General features: G+C 40.2%; 1 pseudogene; it reads left to right on the top strand.

Moving 5' to 3' along the window:
* The first annotated feature begins 356 nt into the window (after positions 1-356).
* Positions 357-6,011, top strand: part of LOC105853745 — an 8,255-nt pseudogene continuing 2,600 nt past the window's right edge.

Genomic DNA, 6,011 nt, shown 5'->3' on the forward strand with positions numbered 1-6,011 from the left:
AAGCTGAAATCCGGCCCTCCCTGGTGGCGCAGTGGGTTAAAGCACTGCACTAAGAAGCTGAAACCACTTCCGCATGAGTTCGATTCCCGCCTGCCCCGGAGGTGACCACATGGCGTGGCAGACCTCTCCTGACCCGCCCGCTGCTCCCCTCAGCAGTGTACTTCATCCATCTGCCTGTTCTGCTCCCCACTCTGTCTCTGGTGAAGTCTTTCGCCACCCCTGAGTCTCTGGCCTGTACCCCAGTTCTGTATGCACAAATAAATAAATCTTTAAAAAAAAAAAAAAGCTGAAATCCATCAGTCTTTGTCCTTCAAAATGCTGTGGAGTGCACCAAGCACTGTGTTGCTACTGGGCACATGAGACACACAGGGAGCCCACATAAACCTGGTGTTTTGGGACACTGTCAAAACACAGAGGGACTGTTATGTTTGCATCACACTGAATCTGACTAGTTTTGGCATAGGGTTCTCAAAAACAGCTGTTGCTGCCCAGTGTTAGGAAAGGAAGCCATTTGATGCTCTTCCATCCCAACCAGGGGTCCTTCACTGGAAACAGTGCGAGCAAGCTGTTTTATCCAAGAGGTTTATGTCAGCCAATGCCAATGTCATGAATTCCATGGCAAAAAAGGGATAACAAGAAAAAGGGCAAACTTGATCCTTTATAAAACTACTAGTCTTTATCAACAATTCAAGAAAACATTTAGACAATATGGAAAAGTTTAAATTCCAGTGCATCTAATGAGTTCTGGCATGTGGTTCAGGGCACTTTGGTAGCAGCCATAAAAGGAGTGGGTGTCATCCCTTTTCTAGAACCCATTGGATTACCTGATACTGTATTAACAGTAAACATCCTGAAAAGTTACCAGGGTGGAAAGCAACTGGAAGCACATGTGTTTGTTTTTCTTTTTTTTTTTTTACATCATTCTTCACTTTGTGCATTTTTTCATCTCATTTGTAAACCCCATGGGAGCACATGTGTTGTTGTTTTTTTAACATTGCAACACCTGCCCACCCACTGTGACTGGGTGGCTGCCTTCACTGTGATGTGCTTGGTTACACATTAAGGTGAATTGGCCTCCTTTTAAGGTGTATTTACAGGACAGGATAGAGGGGAGGAAGGAGCTTCTCACAGAGAAAGAAGAATCAAAGGATAAGTTCACTGAAAAATTACAAGAAACCAACAAAATAGTTTAAGAAGAAAATTGCAGGAAGTGCTAGAGTGACTACTTTTGAGGGTGGTGGGGGAGGGGCCCTAGATGTCAAAACACCAGAAGGAACTTAAACAATGGTACTTCAAAAAATTAATTACGTAAATAAGAAAGAAAAAGAAAAGTGAAATAGGGTGCTTATTTGAGGCTATAAGAAAGCCCTGCACTTTGGAGGCTATGGATAAAGATACATACTTTTGACTTCTTTTTTTTTGGTTAGTTGTCTAAATTTACCAGGTCTCTAAGAGTCAAAGAACTATGATACTTTTTATTTTAAAGGTTTTATTTATTAGTGCATACAGAACTGGGGTACAGGCCAGAGGTGCAGGGGCGGTGAAAGATTTCACCATAGAATGGGGAGCAGAACAGGCAGATCAACGACGAAGTACCCTGCTGAGGGGGAGTGGGGGAGGTGGGAGGTCTGCCACGCCACGTGGTCACCTCCAGGGCAGGCGGGATCAACTCATGTGGAAGTGGCTTTAGCTTCTCAGTGCTGTGCTTTAACTCACTGCGCCACCAGGGAGGGCCCAAACTGATACTTTTAAGAAGTTAAATGTTACTAAGAAAATCAGTGTTTTCTGAAAAGAAAAATTAAGCCCTGTGTAAGAATATCACATTAATAGTAACATGGCGCAGTGGTTAATGTCTTAGACATCAGAACTTTTTCAAGGTCTTCAGAGTCCTCCTTGCCTTGTTTTAGTGAAGCTGTGATCTATGCTGAGTAGGCAAATGACTCTTTGAATAACCCATGAGACCCTAAATGGGATGTTAATCTGAGGTTTTCATCTCTGTGCTATATTGAGGTTTTTAACTGTATTCAGTTCTCAATGGAGAGTCAAATTGGTAACAAAACTGCCTGTGATTAGAGGAAAAAATCAGTAGTTACCTCCACTTAAAACATAGAGTTTATGTAAAGGAAGATGAATAAAAATTGAGTTTTAGGGCCTTTCTGGTGGCATATGGGTTAAAGACATGGTGCTATTAAGCTACTGCCAGCTGTCAGCCAGGGAAGTGACCCATATGACAGACCTCTCCTGTCTCACCTACTGCTCCCCTCAGCAGTGTATTTCAGTGCAGCTTCCTGTGCTGCTCTCCACTCTATCTCCCCCTGCATCTCTGGCTCCACCCAATTTCTTATTTATGCATAGATAAATAAATCTTTAAAAAAATAAACCTGATATATATATATATGTATACACACATACATATATATTGTTTATACGTGAACATGTATAAAAATGAAAAAATGACCTTTTAAAAAGGATTTATACATAAAACTTGTCATTATCAAATTTTTTAAAACAAATATATACGATCAGATACTTTGTTTCCCAGGACATAAAGTCTTCCTGTGAATCCTTTGTGTCTTCTCCAGCTCATCTTTTGGGGGAAAGGAAAATGAATTATACTTTAAGTTCATTGTCAAAATCAAATATGCTTAAGTAACTTCTTTTAAAATTTTTTTTTAATTTTTATGCATATAAGAAGTGGGGTATAGGCCAGAGGTACAGCAGGTGAGAGAATTCACCAGAGACAGAGTGGGAATCAGGATAGGAGGATGTACTGAAGTACACTGCCGAGGGGAGCAGTGGGTGAGGCAGGAGAGGTCTGCTATACCATGTGGGTCACTTTCCTGGCCAGGGATCAAATTTGTGCTGCAGTGGCTGCAGGTAGCTTCATAGTGCTGGGCTTTACCTCATTACACCACCAGAGAGGGCCCCCTTAAGTAATTTCTTAAGCTTTGGTTCTAAAGCAATTTGGAGGATGGAAAGTGTCTTCAGGTCATCGTGGGGCTAGCTGAGCTTCCTGGCACGTGGGGGGGGTCTTTATGTCCATAAGCCAGCACTCCTTACCTGTATTTTTGTTTGAGTTATCATTGATTTCATTAATGAAATAATTTTTTAAATGTATATATAAAAAAAGGACAGGTAGCAAATCTGAATCTGAAACAATTTCCCTTTTCCTTATTTCTTCTCTCTTTCCCCGACAATGAAAATTGTGTTATAGTCAACATTTGGTTCCTAGACCATTGATTTAGACCCCTACTAGCTTATGAAAAATCAATATTGCTTAGGAAATGAAGTTTTCTGGACAAGGAGAATGTGCTGAAACAGGGTCATGTATTTATCTTTAACTCAGGAAGAGTACAGAATTGGAAAATCCCTGGAGGAATTGAAGGAACCACATGGGTCTAATAGCTGATGAAGAGAGCTGCAGTTGTCAAATAAGCTGGCACTGAATGTGACCTCTCCAACTCCAACTCTGAATCAAAAGAATTGGGAAAGGGAAATACGAGGATTTTAATGCTTCTTTGGGAGTAAAAAAGAGGCGATTCACTTGGGGGGGAGAGGGCACAGCAAATTTTCTTAAAATACAAGGTAAAGTGATCATTCTATTAAATTTCCAGTGTTTGGCCTTTTAAAAATAGATGGTTGAAAAAATAGATGGCCTGGTGTCATTGGGTGGTGTCACCTAATAAACTAGGCTTGAAAATATAACTGAGCAGTAAAGTGTGACTTGTCATGTAGAATATAAGGTGGCTATTGAATAAAAATGAAAGTTCTGCCTTGACCCATTTCAAAGGCTTCAGGGGCAGTATCAAAGAGGCATTCATGAAGGCCTTGAGGAGCAAGGCCACTTGTCTTATTTGCTCCAGCCCAGTGTCTGGGAGGCTAGCCCAGAATGTGTGGGCAGGACATGTCTGATAGTACCTTGATCTCTTCTGGAACATCAAGAAAGTACACTGTGTTCCAGGAAAAACTGATACAAAATGGTCAAGACAAGACAAATTCTGAAAAACTCGCCTATTTCAAATCCTGCAAGATACTAGAAAACATTTAAAACAAAAAACAGACCACATAAAAATTTAAACTATTTCTTGCATGGCTAAAATGAAGGCCAATTTCAAATGACAAAGGAAAATATTTCATACCATTTGATAAAAGGTTAGATTATATATGTTATATGTGTGTGTATATTAAACAATGTGTGCATATGTTTAACATATGAAATATATATGTATATGTGAAGTATATATATTTCATATATAAATATATGAAATCAACCACTCCCTAGAGGGGAAGAAGGAGGAAAAAACGTAAATTAGCAGCTCATAATAAATACTAAAGCAATGCTTCACAACAGGTAAAGTTTTCAACTTCAATAATTTTAAAGTACCAAAGAATGCAGCAGTAAGAGAATGTTCCACCTATAGCCAGAAATATTAAAAGACCATTCCTAAATATTCAGGTTATGGAATCAAGAAACCATTTCCTGTTGGTAAAAATGCAAATTGGTATAGCATTTTTTGGACAGGATTATATGATAATACCCATCAATCTTTACAATTTTTTTTCTTTTAAAGCATTAGTTCCTCTACTAGAAATGTATCTTTGTGTGTGTGTGTGTGTGTGTGTGTGTGTGTGTGTGTGTGTAAGAACTGGGACGTAGACCAGAGTGGGGAGTGAGTGGGGAGTGAATGGGAAGCAGAGCAGGCAGATTTATTGGAAGGGGAGCATCAGGCAAGACAGGAGAGGTCTGCTGTGCCATATGTGGGTCACCTTCCTGGCCAGGGATGAAACTGAGGCTGTAGTGGTGAAAGTGTTAACACTTTATCCCTAGGCCACCAGAAAGGCCCTAGAAATGTATCTTTCTTTTTAAAGATTTATTTATTTATGCATACAGAACTAAGATACAGGCTAGAGGTTTAGAGGCGATGAGAAGTTTCACCAGAGACAGAGTGGGGAGCAGAACAGGCAGATTAACCGAAATACACTGCTGAGGGGAGCCGCAACCGGTCAGGAGAGGTCTGCCACGCCATAGGGATCACCTCCCTTGCAGGGGGTCGAAATCGTGCTGAAGTGGCCTTAGCTTCCTAGTACTGTCTTTAACCTGCTGTGCCACAAGGGAGGGCCCAGAAATGTATCTTAAAGATATACTGCATGTTTGTTTGGTGCAGCACTGAAATAGGAATAAAAAGCTATGCTTAATGTAAATGCCTAATCAATGAGAAACAATTAAAGTTCTATCCAATGGAAGACTCTAGAGCCATTAAAATAATAAGTTCAATGTCTTTTTACTACATCATCACTGTAGCTCAATAAATTACAAAGCAACTCTTCCCACTAACAGCCCAGATGTCCTGTCTGTACCCTCACTCACCAACATCCTCCTAGAGAACCCCAGTTTCTATTCCATTCACTGTAGATTAGTTTTGCCTGTTTTGAACTTTAAACTGATGCAATCAACTGTATGATTTCTTTAGAGTCTGACTTTTTTGTGTATGTGTTTGACAAGGATACCATGTTGTAATTTTTAGAATTTAAGAAAAAATTGTTTTTTTTGGTTTGGTTTTAATGTTTGTATAGAACTTGAATAACTCGAATTTCCCTAGACATAGTATGTTAGTTATCTATTACTGCATAGCAAATTATCCTAAACCTGGTGGCTTAAGACAACAAATATTTCTTTTTTCATAGTTTCTGTGGGTCAGGAATTCAGAAGGGTTTAGCTCCATGTTCTGACTGAAGATGTATCATGAGATTGCATGTCAGGTGTCAGTTGGGGCTGCAGCCATTTTAAGAATCAGTGGGACTAGACAACATACTGCCAAGATAGTTTGCTCACATGGCTGTTAGCAGGAAGTCTCAGTTTCTTGCTGGTTCTTACAGGGCTTCAGTTCCTCCCCTCAGACTCTCCAGAGGGCTGCTTGAGTGTCTTCACATCATGGTAGTTGCCTCTTCTTCCACCAACAGTGAGTGATGGGAGGGAGAGAGAGAGCGAGAGAGCAAGAGAGCAAGAGAGC

The sequence above is a fragment of the Condylura cristata genome, unplaced genomic scaffold (genome assembly GCF_000260355.1).
Source record: "Condylura cristata isolate star-nosed mole 26May11 unplaced genomic scaffold, ConCri1.0 scaffold00017, whole genome shotgun sequence".
Lineage (NCBI taxonomy): Eukaryota > Metazoa > Chordata > Mammalia > Eulipotyphla > Talpidae > Condylura > Condylura cristata.